Here is a 19,082-nt window from a genome sequence, read left to right as displayed (position 1 = left end):
CAGGACTGGGGTGTCCCCTCTCCCCCTGACTCAGGACTGGGGTGTCCCGCTCCCCCTGACTCAGGACTGGTTGCTTCCAGCAGCTGTCTGAACTTAGGGACAGCGTGCCAACACACTCACTCTTCCACAACACACACGCTCCCCGAACACACACACTGTCTGTCCCCAACACACACACACTCTCTGCCCACCATGCCCACGGCAGCTGAAAAGCAGCTGGCAATCGAGTCGGATGCCCATGGAACAATGGGATAGAGAAACCTGCCTCGTGTGGCTGCCCACGAGGCATTGCAAACCCTTCCCAAAGCACCCTGCGGCCAGTTGCACAGTGGGATAGCGTCCCACAATGCACTGCTCTCTGTGGCGATCCAAGAGCTGCTAGCCTGGATGCGCTCCGGTGACACAAGCAGCCTAGTGTGGACATGCAACAGCGACTTAATTAAAACGCTTTAACTAAAGCAGCATAACTCTGTCGTATAGAGACGTAGCCTGGCTCCCACTGGGGCCAAGGATGCTCAGGCCCTGAAACTGAAGAGCCACAACTTCCTCCAGGCAGGTGCCTCGTGGGAGGGGCAGAGAGGTGTGAGCGGTTCTCAGGGCAGGTGAGGGGAGGGGACAGAGAGGAGTGTGTGGCAGGCTGGGCAGGTCTCATGGGAGGGCTCAGAGAAGTGTGGGTGGCGGGCAGAGTCTGTCTCAGGAGAGGGGGCAGAGAAGTGTGGGTGGCAGGCAGACCGTGGGGTAGGGAGCGGAGAGGCACGAGCAGCCGGCAATGAGGCCTTGGGGGAGGAGAGGAGCGAGCGAAAGGTGGACCAGCAGGTCTCAGCCAACGGAGACAGAGTGGGTGGGAAGAAGTCCCCCTGTTAATCCAGTGCTATCTACACTGGGATTAGGTTGGCATAATGGCATTGCTCAGGGGGGTTAAATTTTTTACCCCGCAAAGTAATGTCGTTACACTGACTTAATTTTGTAGCGCAGACTTGTCCAAAGAATCACACACACACCTTGGGAGCAAAACTTCACCTGCTTCTCTGCTTTACAGAATCCAACACAAGCAACGCTTGTCCGGCCGTGGGGGGCGTTGGCAGGGAGTCAGGTGTGGGCAGACACCATACGTTAGCCAGAGACGGGCACCATGGCTTAGCTGGCTAAAGCACCTGTCTTGTAAACAGGAGATCCTGGGTTCAACTCCCAGTGGTGCCTTGTTGAGTGGCTTTTGGGGCACCTGGTATTGGCTGCTTTCAGAAGACAAGATACAGAGATAGGTGGACCTTTGGTCTAGCCCAGTGATGCTGGTTTTGCTGTTTAAATTACACGCACAGGCACTGATGATAGAGTGACTGAAAGTTTGGGTGTTAAGAGCTGATAGGTCAGTGGTGCAGTCCCCTCGCAGATGACCCCCTCCCTCTGGGACAGGGGCAGGTCCGAGCTCTCACACCAAGTGGCTCATTGGGGCTGTGTTAGCCGACGGCCAAGGATGTTTGGTGAGGTGCCAGCTATGCCCGTTTATACCATCCGTGACTTTAACCGCTAGGATGCACTGTCCCTTCGCGGCGGCCAGCCCGGGCTAGGCTGACGGATGCCCCAAGGTCCTAACCACCCGTGACTTTAACTGCTAGAGCTCAGAGCTCCTTCGCAGCGGGCAGTCAATACTGACAGGTGCCCCAATGGCAGCACTAAGAGCCTCTCCACACCCGTGACTTTAACTGCTAGAGCTCAGAGCTCCTTCGCAGCGGGCAGCCAGGATTGACTGACAGGTGCCCCAAGAGTTTGCCCCGTGGAGGCGGCACAACTCAACGCTAGGCTCTTAGTACTCTCACCTAATGGCCAGGCTTTAGAGCCAAAACGGCTGAGGTTCTTTAATTGTGTCGGCTGCTTTACAGTAAACCAGAGAAAACAAGTCAGGCTTATGCACAAATGGTTACCAAAATTTATTAAGCTAGATTCTAATCATGTGGTTACAAAATTGCTAGTGCCTACTTATTTAAATGTAGAGATGTTACACACACAAACAAGTTACAAAACTGAAGCCACAATCCCAAAGAAAGAAAACAAAGTATAGAGCTCTATTTCAAAATATGTGTACACTAAAGATAGGAGATCAGGTGTGGGTGCTTCTTACCCTCCTTGCATCTCTCGATTCCAGCGGTGCCAAGCCAGGATCGGTCACTCAATTCCGCGGAAAGACGAATAAGGGACAAGGCGTAGGGACCCTCTTAGCTGCAGAAGCCTTGGGAGGCTGGCACTTATCTGACCAGCAGATAGATAGTGAAAAGCACTCAAGAATCATGGTGCTGTAGGTCCCCTACTTATACCTCTGTACTCCTTTATTCTCTTTCTCCTTTCTTATGCCAAATTGAGGCTGGTCTGTCGGGGTGACGCCAGCTTTCGCAAGAGTAGTTTACACTTGCAAAGGAGAGAAACAATAAGTTTCGACTCCTGGACACTTCTTTTATCAGGGTAAATATTTTCCCACCTAGGATGTTGGGGTGTGTGCATCACGCTATTTAGTAGGGGCTAAGAGCCATGTCTGTCACAGGGCCTCTGCCTGCTGTGAGCTTAATCGTCCTATCTGTTCCCAGAGGCACATTGTAGCAGCACACCTGTGCTTTCACAGCTTCAAAGGCTGTGCTGGAATATATGTTAAGTGCCCTGTTCCTGCTTCCTCCTGTGTTTCCAGCAATGCTGGTCTGAGGGGGGGGGGGGGCTGACTGTCTGGCTACATTCCACCCCCTGTTGCACCACACTACATCCCAGATTGCAAGGTGGCGGTGATGCCAGCACCTCTTGCCCTCCTTGGGGAAATCTAGAAATACCCAACAACCAAATTAGAGGATGAGGGTTCGCGGAATTGGGTAGGATCCCTTTTTAGCTCTAGGTATCTGATTTGCGTGGAGGAAAGAGCAGTTTGAATCAAACGCTTCATAATACATAAAGTTACACAAAAAAACAATTACAATAATTAAAATGGTTAAAACAGTATTCACAACCGAATGTAAAAACGGGGAGAGGGAGAATCCCAAGTGTTGAGCTAACCATTGCATCCATGAGGTTTGTCCATTCTCAGCCACTGCATGTACTGGTACAAATTCAATTCCCAGTGCATTGGTTGAATCTAGCAAGGTGCACATCCAGCAATTTGTAGCACTAGCAGCTGAGGCGATGGTTTGGATTGCTCCCCGAAGAGGATGTTCTGGTATTGCCAAGGTGACTGGAGCCAACAGAAGGATCATGAGGGCTTGCAGGAACATATCTCTGGTGGGTCGTGTTCTAGCTAAAAAACTTATTTTAAAACCAAAAGCAAAAATTACACCTGCTATTATAAGTAATGGCAAATATATCAACAGTCCATAGTAGTCTCTAGTGATCAAACAGGTCTGCTGCATGGTCCATTTTGCTGACAGGTTAGCTGGCAGGTTGCTCGGCACCATGGGACCATTCCTGCAATAAATCACATGGTCAGCCGGTCTTGGATGCGATCCAAGCCTCTGTAATGGTTATTAGCCTTTTATCAGCATTTAAGGCACTCCATACACCTTTCTCTTTATAGGCGTGCAAAACGCAGGTAAAGGTTCCCAGGGCTGGGTGTTTAATCACAACAGTGTCTCCGGGGGCATACTTGGAACTGTGCAGTGGTGTTCTGGCAGGGGAGATAGCTTTCCCTGTAGGGAAGAATCCCCTGCTGATTGGACTTCCTGTAGGAGTCTGTCTGTTGTTTAATCTCTGCACCACTTCGTCCAGTCTGTCTCCCCATGTGCCATCAGTAGGCTTCAAGTGATTCTTTAGCAACCCATTCCAGCGCTCGATCATGCCATTAGATTGAGGTCGATATGGAAGGTGGAAGGTCCATTGGACTCCATGGTTAAGGGTCCATTCCCTTACAAGTTTATTCTTAAAATGCGAACCATTATCTGATTGGATTTCTTGAGGCATTGGGACAATTGCTGTTAAGCGGTTTAGTCCCATAACTGTGGACAACCCTGTTGCCAATCGGGTTGGATATGCAAAACCAATCCCTGAAACAATTTCTACCCCAGTCAAGATGTATTTCCACCTCTGCCTTGTAGTGGGCACTGGTCCGACATAGTCGACCTGCCAGGTTGCCCATAGTGTTTTTCCATCTCTTAGCCTGGCAAACCTTTGTCCTTCTGCTATATGTTTTCTAGTCTCAGCACAAATAGTGCAGGCTTGCACCAGGTCTCTAGCCTGTCTGTGGGTGATAGGCCACCCCCTGATATGTGCTTGCCGCACTAACTCATCACTTCCTGTGTGTCCTAAATTATCATGTAACCATGAATATAAGCGTTCCCATTCTACTTGTGTGGTAAAGAGCTGGGCAGCTGCATCGGCTAAATTGTTTAACTGTGCAGCTGGGGTATTATTCCTCTGATGAGCTGAGACATGTCCCATAGACAGGGGTTCTTGCAGGCCATGCTGATATAACCACTGCCAGTATTCCAGTCCCCAGACTGGTTTACCTCCTATTTCCCAGTGGTTATTTTTCCAGTTAGTGATCCACTGAGTGGCACCTGCCCATACCGCATAGGAGTCCGTATATACTGCAGTGGCTCCTGCTTCACAGGCCAGTTTAATTGCAGCCAATTCTGCAAGTTGTGCTGACCCATCAATTTCAGCAGTTAGGGGTGCTGCAGAGGGGTCTGCAGGCACTGCTGCAGCTTTTCCCTTCCATTTTCCTTTTACCAGCCTGGCACTGCCATCAGTGAACCATACTCCCTCAGGCTTAGAAGGATCAAATGGGGCAGCATCCTTAATGGGAGACTGCTGTGGAGGTAGGCGGTATTCATCAGGCATTCCTACTTTCCATAGGGATTCCTGAATCATAGTGGGGTTTTGTGCAGTGTCTGCACTCCCTACCCCGTGGTGTATGTAAAGTGCCCATCTTTGGATAGTCATCTTTTGTGCTACACCAGGTGGTAACTCTTTCCCTTCCAATATAGGTTTAATGATTGGAAGAGGAGTGTGAATTGTGATGTCCTTATCCTGAGTGAATTCCTCAGTTTCTCTCAAGGCTGTGTAGGCTGCCAGAAGGACCTTCTCATAAGGCGTGTAGTTAGCCTGTGACCCTTGCCATGACTTGGAACCAAACTGAATTGGTCGTCTGGGAGCAGTGTCACTGTCTTGCCAGAGAGCATAAGACATTCCAGTGGCTCCCACAGTTAGGTACAAATGGAGTGGGGCTTCAGGATGTATGGGAGCCAGAGCCTGATAGGTGTGTATCTCCCCTATCAGTTGCCTGAGGGCTTCCTCATGGGCAGGAGCCCATTCCCAGGCAGCACTTTTCTTTAACAAATTGTACAATGGTCTGGCTATAATGGCAAAGCCAGGTACATGTTTTCTCCAAAACCCCAGGGTTCCCAAAATCTGTCTCAATTGATCTTTACTTTCAGGGGAGGGTGCCTGATTTAGCTCTTGCACAGTGTCATTAGGCACAGACCTCCTACCTCCCATCCATACAGTACCTAAGAATTTTATCTCTTGGGAGGGACCTTGGCATTTCTCAGCTGGTAACTCTAAATTAAGGGCTTCTAGTGCTCCTTTGATTTGAGTCATAGCCTTCTGTACCTCTTCTGAGGTTTTCCCACCTATTAAGATGTCATCAATGTATTGCACAGTTTGTACATTGGGTGGCAGTATAAGGTCATCTAGGACCTTTGCCAGTGCCCCATGGCAAATAGTGGGTGAGTGTTTAAACCCTTGTGGCATTCGGGTAAAAGTGTATTGTACACCTTTCCAAGTAAAAGCAAATCTTTCCTGGTCAGCTGGTTGCAAAGGGACCATGAAGAACATGTCCTTTACATCTAATACTGCTAGCCAGGGTTTATCCCAGGTTTGTATGGTGTTTACAATATCTGTTATGCTAGGGACTGCTGCAGTTAATGGTCCAGTGTTACTGTTTAGCTTCCTATAGTTTATAGTGAGTCTCCATTTGCCATTTGGTTTCTTGATGGGCCACACAGGAGAATTAAACGAGAGTGGGTACGAATTAAAATTCCTCGCTGTTCCAAATCTTTGATCAGGTCAGTAACAGGGCTTATGGCCTCAGCTGGGACATTATACTGCTTTATGTTTGTTACTGTTGAGGGCGGGAGAGCAGGCGTGCTGCTAAGTAAGTTTACAGAATAGTGGGGAGGGCTTTCCTCTTCCAGGTGGGTGGCATGAGGAACAGAACTGACTCCAAAAGCCCATCTTTCCCCATTAATCCTTCCCTTCTTTCCTCTTAAAACGTCCATGCCCAGTATGTTGGAATTGCCCAAAATCACCTCATATCTTCGGGGCTGATGGTGGGGTTGCAAGGGGATATCCAGTTTTATCTTAACTAATGGGTAAGTTATGGTACTGCCATTTACCCCTGTAACGAGTACCTGCTTTCCGCCAGTAGGTGGCGAGCCCTGAAAACTTTCTCCCTTAATCATGGACCTTTGAGCCCCTGTGTCCATTAAGAAAGGAATAATGTGTTTGTCATTTACAGTTACATGTATCCGGGGGTCTTTTGCTGTTGTTTTCTCCTCTTTGGATTTAAGCTGGTTTATTAGGAGAGGAGATTGACCCCCGCAAGCTAGTTTCCCTGCTCTGGTAACTCTTGCAGTTGCTGCAGCAATGGAGTATACCGGGTGTCTGCAGGTGGGGAAAGAGGAGAGAGCTGCAGAGGTGCACTGGGAGTAGCATGAGTTGTCTCCCAGTCAGCTCTTTTAAAGGTGGTGAATAATTTTAGCCGCTCTGTGGGCAGTCCATTTATCACATCTCTGGGATAACCTAAAGCCAGACATTGTCTCCACAACTTGGCTCTAAGCTCCTTTTCCTCCTGGGTTGGCTCTCGCTTGTTTTTATGTCCTTTAGATGGTGCCCCCTTGTTTCCCTGAAGGGAACGCATCTTAGCTTTGCCTGTCAATGCTCTGATGTCTCCAAATTCTCTAAAGTATGACACCAGAAGGTTTAGCAGTGCCCGAAAGGTACTGTTATGTGCTGCAGCTTCTGATCTAAGGGACAGTGCCATAGCCCTGTAGTTACTTGGAACTCCCTTAAGCAGGGGTCTGAGATCATCTACATCTACCTGACCCTCCCATGGGCTTTCATAGGCTAACTCTTGAGGGTTTTGGCCAAGCATGCTAATGACAGCCACAGTTAATAGAGCTGTTTTTACCTCATCTATGTTGGTCCAGTTCATTACTGTGGGTTCATCTCGGTCTGCTGGGTAAATTCCTCTTGCCCATCGACAAGCCAGAGACCAAAGTGTTTTAGGGGTGTTCCCCTCTGAGTGTTCCAGGAATATTCCTGCACCTAAGTTAAGGCGCTCAGTTTCTTGGGCTGTCAGGCGTATATATCCACCCCCAGTGTCCCAGAGGCGGACCAGCCACTCTATTATACCTTCCTCAGGCTTTTTAGCAAAATCTCCCTGGATTGTTTTTAACTCCATGGGAGTATATTGGCGGGTGGTAATTTTGGTAAAGTGTGTTGGAGCTTTACTCCCTTTTCCCTTTTTACCTCCCTTCTTTGTTTTTGAAGAGGTGGATGGGTAATTGTCATCCCCTTCTTCATCCAGCTCTGCCCCACTCAAATTTTCCTCATGTTCTTCTGATTTGTGATGTGTGATAGCTGGTCTTAATTTTACAGAGGGACCTTCCTCCTCAGAGGAGGGGGACTCATCTGCTGAATCCCAAATGTCTCCATCCCATTCCTCAGGGTCTAGCCAGAAAGCAGTCTCAACTTTAGCCCGGTTGATTCTGCGTGTTTTAGTCTCCAGCTTTTCCCTTCGTTCTATCCCTTCTTTCTCAATTAAGGGAAGTAATCTTTTCTGAAGATGTTCCATATCCCTATTCAGTGTTCTTACTCTGGTATCTAAATACTGGCATTCCTGGCGCAGTGTGTCCCTTTCCTGCTGTAGCCTATTAAATTCTATTGCCAGACTATGATAATCCTTACAGGCAGCTCGCCAAATGTTAGTAAGCAGCCATATACAAGCACCTTTTCCTTTCCCTTTCTTCATCTTGCAGGCAGTTCTCCAGTTACAGAAATGCTGCCAGATCTCTGCTGGTTTTCCCCAATATTTCTCCAGCAGTTCTTTGCTCCACAGAGGATTTCCCCATCCCTCTTGGGTCAAACTTTTCTCTAGCTCAGGGAATTCTGTGGTGTTTATCATGACTGGTTTCATTGTGTTACTGTAGTGCAGCCTATATCACAATCCTGTTCGTGACGCCAATTTCTGTTAGCCGACGGCCAAGGATGTTTGGTGAGGTGCCAGCTATGCCCGTTTATACCATCCATGACTTTAACCGCTAGGACACACTGTCCCTTCGCGGCGGGCAGCCCGGGCTAGGCTGACGGATGCCCCAAGGTCCTAACCACCCGTGACTTTAACTGCTAGAGCTCAGAGCTCCTTCGCAGCAGGCAGTCAATACTGACTGACAGGTGCCCCAATGGCAGCACTAAGAGCCTCTCCACACCCGTGACTTTAACTGCTAGAGCTCAGAGCTCCTTCGCAGCGGGCAGCCAGGATTGACTGACAGGTGCCCCAAGAGTTTGCCCCGTGGAGGCGGCACAACTCAACGCTAGGCTCTTAGTACTCTCACCTAATGGCCAGGCTTTAGAGCCAAAACGGCTGAGGTTCTTTAATTGTGTCGGCTGCTTTACAGTAAACCAGAGAAAACAAGTCAGGCTTATGCACAAATGGTTACCAAAATTTATTAAGCTAGATTCTAATCATGTGGTTACAAAATTGCTAGTGCCTACTTATTTAAATGTAGAGATGTTACACACACAAACAAGTTACAAAACTGAAGCCACAATCCCAAAGAAAGAAAACAAAGTATAGAGCTCTATTTCAAAATATGTGTACACTAAAGATAGGAGATCAGGTGTGGGTGCTTCTTACCCTCCTTGCATCTCTCGATTCCAGCGGTGCCAAGCCAGGATCGGTCACTCAATTCCGCGGAAAGACGAATAAGGGACAAGGCATAGGGACCCTCTTAGCTGCAGAAGCCTTGGGAGGCTGGCACTTATCTGACCAGCAGATAGATAGTGAAAAGCACTCAAGAATCATGGTGCTGTAGGTCCCCTACTTATACCTCTGTACTCCTTTATTCTCTTTCTCCTTTCTTATGCCAAATTGAGGCTGGTCTGTCGGGGTGACGCCAGCTTTCGCAAGAGTAGTTTACACTTGCAAAGGAGAGAAACAATAAGTTTCGACTCCTGGACACTTCTTTTATCAGGGTAAATATTTTCCCACCTAGGATGTTGGGGTGTGTGCATCACGCTATTTAGTAGGGGCTAAGAGCCATGTCTGTCACAGGGCCTCTGCCTGCTGTGAGCTTAATCGTCCTATCTGTTCCCAGAGGCACATTGTAGCAGCACACCTGTGCTTTCACAGCTTCAAAGGCTGTGCTGGAATATATGTTAAGTGCCCTGTTCCTGCTTCCTCCTGTGTTTCCAGCAATGCTGGTTTAAGGGATGGGGGGGCTGGCTGTCTGGCTACATTCCACCCCCTGTTGCACCACACTACATCCCAGATTGCAAGGTGGCGGTGATGCCAGCACCTCTTGCCCTCCTTGGGGAAATCTAGAAATACCCAACAACCAAATTAGAGGATGAGGGTTCGCGGAATTGGGTAGGATCCCTTTTTAGCTCTAGGTATCTGATTTGCGTGGAGGAAAGAGCAGTTTGAATCAAACGCTTCATAATACATAAAGTTACACAAAAAAATTACAATAATTAAAATGGTTAAAACAGTATTCACAACCGAATGTAAAAACGGGGAGAGGGAGAATCCCAAGTGTTGAGCTAACCATTGCATCCATGAGGTTTGTCCATTCTCAGCCACTGCATGTACTGGTACCAATTCAATTCCCAGTGCATTGGTTGAATCCAGCAAGGTGCACATCCAGCAATTTGTAGCACCAGCAGCTGAGGCGATGGTTTGGATTGCTCCCCGAAGAGGATGTTCTGGTATTGCCAAGGTGACTGGAGCCAACAGAAGGATCATGAGGGCTTGCAGGAACATATCTCTGGTGGGTCGTGTTCTAGCTAAAAAACTTATTTTAAAACCAAAAGCAAAAATTACACCTGCTATTATCAGTAATGGCAAATATATCAACAGTCCATAGTAGTCTCTAGTGATCAAACAGGTCTGCTGCATGGTCCATTTTGCTGACAGGTTAGCTGGCAGGTTGCTCAGAACCATGGGACCATTCCTGCAATAAATCACATGGTCAGCCGGTCTTGGATGCGATCCAAGCCTCTGTAATGGTTATTAGCCTTTTATCAGCATTTAAGGCACTCCATACACCTTTCTCTTTATAGGCGTGCAAAACGCAGGTAAAGGTTCCCAGGGCTGGGTGTTTAATCACAACAGTGTCTCCAGGAGCATACTTGGAACTGTGCAGTGGTGTTCTGGCAGGGCAGATAGCTTTCCCTGTAGGGAAGAATCCCCTGCTGATTGGACTTCCTGTAGGAGTCTGTCTGTTGTTTAATCTCTGCACCACTTCGTCCAGTCTGTCTCCCCATGTGCCATCAGTAGGCTTCAAGTGATTCTTTAGCAACCCATTCCAGCGCTCGACCATGCCATTAGATTGAGGTCGATATGGAAGGTGGAAGGTCCATTGGACTCCATGGTTAAGGGTCCATTCCCTTACAAGTTTATTCTTAAAATGCGAACCATTATCTGATTGGATTTCTTGAGGCATTGGGACAATTGCTGTTAAGCGGTTTAGTCCCATAACTGTGGACAACCCTGTTGCCAATCGGGTTGGATATGCAAAACCAATCCCTGAAACAATTTCTACCCCAGTCAAGATGTATTTCCACCTCTGCCTTGTAGTGGGCACTGGTCCGACATAGTCGACCTGCCAGGTTGCCCATAGTGTTTTTCCATCTCTTAGCCTGGCAAACCTTTGTCCTTCTGCTATATGTTTTCTAGTCTCAGCACAAATAGTGCAGGCTTGCACCAGGTCTCTAGCCTGTCTGTGGGTGATAGGCCACCCCCTGATATGTGCTTGCCGCACTAACTCATCACTTCCTGTGTGTCCTAAATTATCATGTAACCATGAATATAAGCGTTCCCATTCTACTTGTGTGGTAAAGAGCTGGGCAGCTGCATCGGCTAAATTGTTTAACTGTGCAGCTGGGGTATTATTCCTCTGATGAGCTGAGACATGTCCCATAGACAGGGGTTCTTGCAGGCCATGCTGATATAACCACTGCCAGTATTCCAGTCCCCAGACTGGTTTACCTCCTATTTCCCAGTGGTTATTTTTCCAGTTAGTGATCCACTGAGTGGCACCTGCCCATACCGCATAGGAGTCCGTATATACTGCGGTGGCTCCTGCTTCACAGGCCAGTTTAACTGCAGCCAATTCTGCAAGTTGTGCTGTCCCATCAATTTCAGCAGTTAGGGGTGCTGCAGAGGGGTCTGCAGGCACTGCTGCAGCTTTTCCCTTCCATTTTCCTTTTACCAGCCTGGCACTGCCATCAGTGAACCATACTCCCTCAGGCTTAGAAGGATCAAATGGGGCAGCATCCTGAATGGGAGACTGCTGTGGAGGTAGGCGGTATTCATCAGGCATTCCTACTTTCCATAGGGATTCCTGAATCATAGTGGGGTTTTGTGCAGTGTCTGCACTCCCTACCCTGTGGTGTATGTAAAGTGCCCATCTTTGGATAGTCATCTTTTGTGCTACACCAGGTGGTAACTCTTTCCCTTCCAATATAGGTTTAATGGTTGGAAGAGGAGTGTGAATTGTGATGTCCTTATCCTGAGTTAATTCCTCAGTTTCTCTCAAGGCTGTGTAAGCTGCCAAAAGCACCTTCTCATAAGGCGTGTAGTTAGCCTGTGACCCTTGCCATGACTTGGAACCAAACTGAATTGGTCGTCTGGGAGCAGTGTCACTGTCTTGCCAGAGAGCATAAGACATTCCAGTGGCTCCCACAGTTAGGTACAAATGGAGTGGGGCTTCAGGATGTATGGGAGCCAGAGCCTGATAGGTGTGTATCTCCCCTATCAGTTGCCTGAGGGCTTCCTCATGGGCAGGAGCCCATTCCCAGGCAGCACTTTTCTTTAACAAATTGTACAATGGTCTGGCTATAATGGCAAAGCCAGGTACATGTTTTCTCCAAAACCCCAGGGTTCCCAAAATCTGTCTCAATTGATCTTTACTTTCAGGGGAGGGTGCCTGATTTAGCTCTTGCACAGTGTCATTAGGCACAGACCTCCTACCTCCCATCCATACAGTACCTAAGAATTTTATCTCTTGGGAGGGACCTTGGCATTTCTCAGCTGGTAACTCTAAATTAAGGGCTTCTAGTGCTCCTTTGATTTGAGTCATAGCCTTCTGTACCTCTTCTGAGGTTTTCCCACCTATTAAGATGTCATCAATGTATTGCACAGTTTGTACATTGGGTGGCAGTATAAGGTCATCTAGGACCTTTGCCAGTGCCCCATGGCAAATAGTGGGTGAGTGTTTAAACCCTTGTGGCATTCGGGTAAAAGTGTATTGTACACCTTTCCAAGTAAAAGGAAATCTTTCCTGGTCAGCTGGTTGCAAAGGGACCATGAAGAACATGTCCTTTACACCTAATACTGCTAGCCAGGGTTTATCCCAGGTTTGTATGGTGTTTACAATATCTGTTATGCTAGGGACTGCTGCAGTTAATGGTCCAGTGTTACTGTTTAGCTTCCTATAGTCTATAGTGAGTCTCCATTTGCCATTTGGTTTCTTGATGGGCCACACAGGAGAATTAAACGAGAGTGGGTACGAATTAAAATTCCTCGCTGTTCCAAATCTTTGATCAGGTCAGTAACAGGGCTTATGGCCTCAGCTGGGACATTATACTGCTTTGTGTTTGTTACTGTTGAGGGCGGGAGAGCAGGCGTGCTGCTAAGTAAGTTTACAGAATAGTGGGGAGGGCTTTCCTCTTCCAGGTGGGTGGCATGAGGAACAGAACTGACTCCAAAAGCCCATCTTTCCCCATTAATCCTTCCCTTCTTTCCTCTTAAAACGTCCATGCCCAGTATGTTGGCATTGCCCAAAATCACCTCATATCTTCGGGGCTGATGGTGGGGTTGCAAGGGGATATCCAGTTTTATCTTAACTAATGGGTAAGTTATGGTACTGCCATTTACTCCTGTAACAAGTACCTGCTTTCCGCCAGTAGGTGGCGAGCCCTGAAAACTTTCTCGCTTAATCATGGACCTTTGAGCCCCTGTGTCCATTAAGAAAGGAATAATGTGTTTGTCATTTACAGTAACATGTATCCGGGGGTCTTTTGCTGTTGTTTTCTCCTCTTTGGATTTAAGCTGGTTTATTAGGAGAGGAGATTGGCCCCCGCAAGCTAGTTTCCCTGCTCTGGTAACTCTTGCAGTTGCCGCAGCAATGGAGTATACCGGGTGTCTGCAGGTGGGGAAAGAGGAGAGAGCTGCAGAGGTGCACTGGGAGTAGCATGAGTTGTCTCCCAGTCAGCTCTTTTAAAGGTGGTGAATAATTTTAGCCGCTCTGTGGGCAGTCCATTTATCACATCTCTGGGATAACCTAAAGCCAGACATTGTCTCCACAACTTGGCTCTAAGCTCCTTTTCCTCCTGGGTTGGCTCTCGCTTGTTTTTATGTCCTTTAGATGGTGCCCCCTTGTTTCCCTGAAGGGAACGCATCTTAGCTTTGCCTGTCAATGCTCTGATGTCTCCGAATTCTGTCACAGGGCCTCTGCCTGCTGTGAGCTTAATCATTGTATCTGTTCCCAGAGGCACATTGTAGCAGCACACCTGTGCTTTCACAGCTTCAAAGGCTGTGCTGGAATATATGTTAAGTGCCCTGTTCCTGCTTCCTCCTGTGTTTCCAGCAATGCTGGTCTGAGGGGGGGGGGCTGGCTGTCTGGCTACAGAGACCCATGACAAATGTAGGCGACATTTGATTGAAACCCCTTTCCTGGAAAGGAATTGTGGGGCGGGGGGGATCGACACATCTCTTTTCTCTAGCCCAAGGGGGTAGAGTGGAATTTGTAGAGAGTTTTGAGATCTATCGCCATGAGATTCTTTCTGAGAGAACTGCCAAGATGACAGCCAGGGGATGGGAGTGGAGCTGTATCACTTTCAATATCTTAAGATTAATTTCTTCTGCATTATTTGAGCTCATTTATGTGCATTTCAATCATGTAAATTCTGAGATCGATATTCTCTCAACACACATTTCTTTGGCAGTCATGACAGGAGACAAAGGGTTTCTATTCCCAACTTGAAGGCAAGGAGTGCATTAGGGGCAACTCCAAGGGAAAGACTATTGATGGAGATCTCAATCTAAATTCTACACGAGTTTTGTTATCTTCCCTTTTGGTTCTATCCCTGGAAATTCCCCCCGACTAGTCTGCTGAAAGATAAAATCATCTAAATCTGCCTCCAAAGAACCTGACCGGCTGAAGCAGGAGGAGACCTGAGAGATGGCCACTTTCAAATCAAAAGGGAACGCTGAGACCTGCCTGTTGCCACACCCGCCCCCACCCGTCCCGAGGAGAAGGAGGCACCGACCTGTCGTGTGCGATCTAATGAGCAGGGAAAGAATCTGGGAATTACCTTCTGTAAAAACTCATCCTGTTGTTCCTCAAACACCTGTGGAAATAGCTGATTCAAGAAGTTGTTGACAGAGGGATGGTCCGCGTCTCTCAGCAGCTCCTTGGGTCACCAGCCGTTGTCAACCAAGCCAGTTGGCAGACTGACGGCAGGGCAAGAATGCTGACCCCCAACACTCTTTGCTGTTGGCCTCCGTGACATCACAATCAGCTTGTGCATAAACACACACAGACCCCACCCAGAGAGACACACCCCCACTGAGCAACTCCCCACTCTCCTTCCCAGCACTTCCTGCCCACCGCAGAACAGCTGTTTCATGGAATTGAGGATGCTCCGGGAGGGTCGGTTCGGGGCGGGGACATGGCATACGTGGGGCAGTGCATGGGATTCTTCTCTCCTCAGTGCAGGGCTCAGCACTTGTCCTTGCTGAACCTCATCAGATTTCTTTTGGCCCAATCCTCTAATTTGTCTGGGTCACTCTGAACCCTATCCCGACCCTCCAGCATATCTCCCTCTCCCCCCAGCTAAGAGTCATCTGCGAACTTGCTGAGGGTGCAATCCATCCCGTCCTCCAGATCATGCACAAAGATGGTGAAGAAAACCGGCCCCAGAGTGACCCGTGGGGAAGCGGGGGAGGGGGTGGAGGAGAGGAGGCAGACGGTGAGTGGCAGGGACCCCACAGAGGGGGGTGCAGTGGAGGAGAGGGGGAAATCATCCAGGCAGCGGTGGGCAGTGTGGGCTGGGAGAAGGGGTGAGGCAGATACAGGAAGAGATGGAGCACAGGCGGGGCACTGGGGCCCAGGCACCTGGGGTCTGGTCATCGTTGGCACCAGGAGAGGAGAGAGACAGAGACAGAATGTGTGTGTTGGCCAACATACTAGAGGAGAGAGACAGAAAAACATGGTAGGATAGCAAGCAACTCACCTCCTGGAGTCATCTGTGATGAAGCAGGACTTCATGTTTCCTCTGAATCGTGTGGGGGTGCCTCAGTTTCCCGTATGCAGTTCTTAAGGATCTAGGGGGTGGGGTAAGGGTGTATGATCGTTGCAGAGCTCTGGAGGGCAGGTGTGTGCAGGGGTCTGGACACAGAGAATGGCCCATGTGGTCCATGTTGAGTGTGTGTGTGCCATGTTGTATGCTGTGTTGTGTGCATGTGACGGTGTGTGCCGTGTTGTGTGCCATGTTGTGTGTGTCGGTGTCATGTGTTATGTGAGATTTTTGTGTCTCGTGTTGTGTGCCGTTTTGCGTGTCTTGTGTCGTGTTGTCTGTGTGTGTGTCATGTGTGTGGGTGTGTGATATTTTGTGAGCGATGTTTTGTGCATCGTGTTGTGTGTGTGTGTCACGTGTGCTCTTTTGTGTGTCATGTGAGGTGTTGTGTGTTGTATTGTGTGTGGGTGTCGGTGTCATGTGTGATTTCTGTGTCATGTCTGCCGTTTTGTGCCTCGTCTCGTGTGTGTGTGTGTCAGTGTCGTGTGTTGTGTGTGATTTTTGTGTGTTGTGTTGTGTGCTGTTTTGTGTGTCATTTTATTTGTGTGTCATGTTGTTTGAGTGTGTCGGTGTCCTGTGCTGTGTGTGTGTGAGAGATGTGTTTCTGTATGTGTGACGTGTTCTCTCTGTGTGTGTCGGTGTTGTGTTGTGTGTGTGTGAGTGTCGTCTGTCGTGTTGTGTGTGTGTGATGTTTTGTGTGTGATGTGTGTGTTGTCTTGGGTGGCCACACAGGGTAATGCACAAAGCATTCCCCTCATGGAGGAAGAGTGACACAACGTGGCCACTCAGGAGTAACACACAAACAATCCCCCCCCGCCGCCCCCCGAACAACAGTGATGTGTGTGGCCAATCCAGATAATGCACAAACCATTTCCGTCGTGGAGCAACAGTGACACTGGGTGGCTAATCCAGGTATTACACAAAGCATTTCCCTCATGGAGCAACAGTGACACTCGGTGGCCACTCACGGTAATGCACAAATAATTTTCTTAACGGAGCAACAGTGACACCAGGTGGCCAGTCAGTGTAATGCACAAATCATTTCCCTCCTGGACCAACAGTGACACCGGGTGGCCACTTGGAGTAATGCAGAATGCATTTCCTCACGGAGCAATGGGGACACTGCGTGGCCAATTCAGGTATTGCACAAATCATTTCCCTCCTGGCCCAACAGTGACAGTGGGTGGCTAAACCAGGTATTGCACAAATCATTTCCCTCATGGAGCAAGAGTGACACCGGGCGGCCCCTTGGAGTAACACACAAATCATTTCCTCCCGGAGCACCCGTTGCACAAACTGAGTTTAATAATAATAATAAACAACAAATAGTTTCACTAGAAAAGGCAGATTTTCAGTGATTATAAGGGATAGCAAACAGAAGAAGGCAGATTACTAAGCAAATACAAATACACACACATACTAAGCCTAAGATCTTAAAGAGACTGGATTCAAGAAGTCATTTCCCATCCTAAAGGTCTTTTGGCAACTTGAAGAGTTTCTGTAGCTTAGACTTCCCGTTGTTTCTCTTTACAGACTAGACTCCTGTCTTAGTCTGGACTCCCCCCTTCTCATTCCCTTTGTCTCTTCAGGTACTTTCTGCAGCCTTTCTACTGCCCGGCATGATTTTCGTCCGCTCCGACTTCTCCATGGCTCCCGAGACCTCACCTGTGGGAATGCACACCTACCCGTGTCCTACAAAGGGAGACGGCACCAGGAGAGCAGAGGGGAGAGAGCGAGTTGGCGAACACACGAGAAGACGGCGAGTGCGGACGAGGAACTGGAAGCGCCGACCTGGCAGCCGGGTCTGCAGCGGGCAGAGAGCGGAGGCCTGGTTCCGCCTCCTTGGAAAGAGGCCCAAGCGGCTCAGGCCCCTCCTGCCGCGTTCCCCTCCGGCGAGAGCTCCGGCACCATTCCTCGCCAGAGCCGCTGCGAGAGCCGAGCCGGAGCCCTCGCTCCACAGCGCTCGACGGGGGCTGGGAATCTCGCCCTCGGCCCTGCCGCCCTCTTCCCTCCCGCCCACACCGGCCCCACGCACCGCCCAGAGACCGAGTTCCCCCGACCGTCCCCGCTCCGCTCTCGCCTCCGCGGGGGGTCGTCTCCGGGGTGTGATTTCGGTGTCGTGTCCTCTGCCGTCTTGTGTGTCGTGTGACGTGTCAGTGTCGTGTCGTGGGCGTGTGAGACGTCATGTGTGTCAGTGTGTTTGCCGTCTCGCTGTGTGTGAGTCGTCGTGAGTCGGCGGGTGGGTGTGGCTGTCACAGTAAGAGAAGGCCCTTACACTGGCAGACAGTGATTTTGATTCTTTCTTTTATACCTCTAACTAGCCAAGTGATAGGAATACACCTAAATTCTTAGAGTATAGGCCTTTACAGACAGGCCTGAATATCTATATCCTAACAGTTTCCTCAGCCTTTTCTCCCCTCTCTGGCCCCCTCTCCTGAGAAGAGACGGGAGCATCTCGGGCAGTGCTGGGACCCCAAGGGCCACCCCGTTTCCTCCCTCACTAGCCCCTCCTCGCAGGAAACCCCGCTTTTGCTGAGAAAGCCTCAATGTCCTGCAAAGCCCATTCGAGTTGCTCCTTGAGTGTCGCCGAGGGGTCACTGGAGAACCTGCCCCATGTCCCATCCCACCCCGAGTGCCTGAGGAGATTGGCTCAGCAACTCTGGCAGCCCACAGTGTCTGCGAGGAAGGGACTGAGACTAGGGCCCAAACGGAAACGCCCTCTTCCTTCCCCACCTCGCAGCCTGTGGGGCTGCCAGAAAACAGGCAGGAATTGCTGTCAGGACAAAAAGTAACTGAGACTGAAGAAGCAAGTTCGCCTGGCTGAAGAGAAGCCCAAAGCCTGGGCCTCTGGGGCCAGAGCCCTGGGGGTGAGAACTCACTGGGCACAATGTTACTCCAGGGGGCCTGGTTCCAGGGTCACCTCAACCCAGGGCCTGGGGTGCTGGAGGCCTTTGCCCTGGGGTCTCAGGGCACCCCCTGGGGATTACTGCAGCTGGCCTGCATGGCGCTGGATTAGCACCGTCTGTCCTGGTTGCCAGCAGCTGAGGGGTAGCTCAGTGGTTTGAGCATTCGCTAAACCCAGGGTTGTGAGTTCAATCCTTGAGGGGATCATTTTGAGATCTCGGGTAAAAATTGGGGTTTGGTCTTGCTTTGAGCAAGGGAGTGGACTGGATGACCTCTTGAGGTCCCTTCCAACCCTGATATCCTAGGATGCAGTAGAGCACAGCGGAGTGGCACACTCACCTCCATACTCTAGACCCCCGGCGGGTCAGAAGCTCCCAGAATTGCAGCCTTTTGTATGCGCTGCAGGGTGCTCTGTCCCGAAGAGGAAGAGTTACAAAGGTGTCTAGAGGCTTTTGTAACTCGGACAGAGCCCAGATGTTGGCAGGCGGGAGGGAACCTGGGACCTCTGGAGCTTAGTGCAGGAGCCTCGACCACAGGAGCGAAAAGCCAAGAGGCTGTTAGCTAAGGCTCTAGAGCAGACTCCTTTTCTCTGTGTCTCGAAGTGATCCTGGTGCCACGAGATGGGC

The 19,082-nt window shown here is 49.6% G+C and overlaps 1 non-coding gene across 1 annotated transcript; it reads left to right on the top strand.

Annotated features, from left to right (window-relative positions):
* Nucleotides 1-1,126: 1,126 nt before the first annotated feature.
* Nucleotides 1,127-1,200, top strand: TRNAT-UGU (transfer RNA threonine (anticodon UGU)). The gene has a single exon. It is a non-coding gene; the product is annotated as a tRNA-Thr (tRNA).
* Nucleotides 1,201-19,082: the final 17,882 nt, after the last annotated feature.

The sequence above is a fragment of the Lepidochelys kempii genome, unplaced genomic scaffold, assembly GCF_965140285.1.
Source record: "Lepidochelys kempii isolate rLepKem1 unplaced genomic scaffold, rLepKem1.hap1 scaffold_29, whole genome shotgun sequence".
NCBI classification, from domain to species: domain Eukaryota; kingdom Metazoa; phylum Chordata; order Testudines; family Cheloniidae; genus Lepidochelys; species Lepidochelys kempii.
This window is presented reverse-complemented; position numbering and strand designations above follow the sequence as displayed.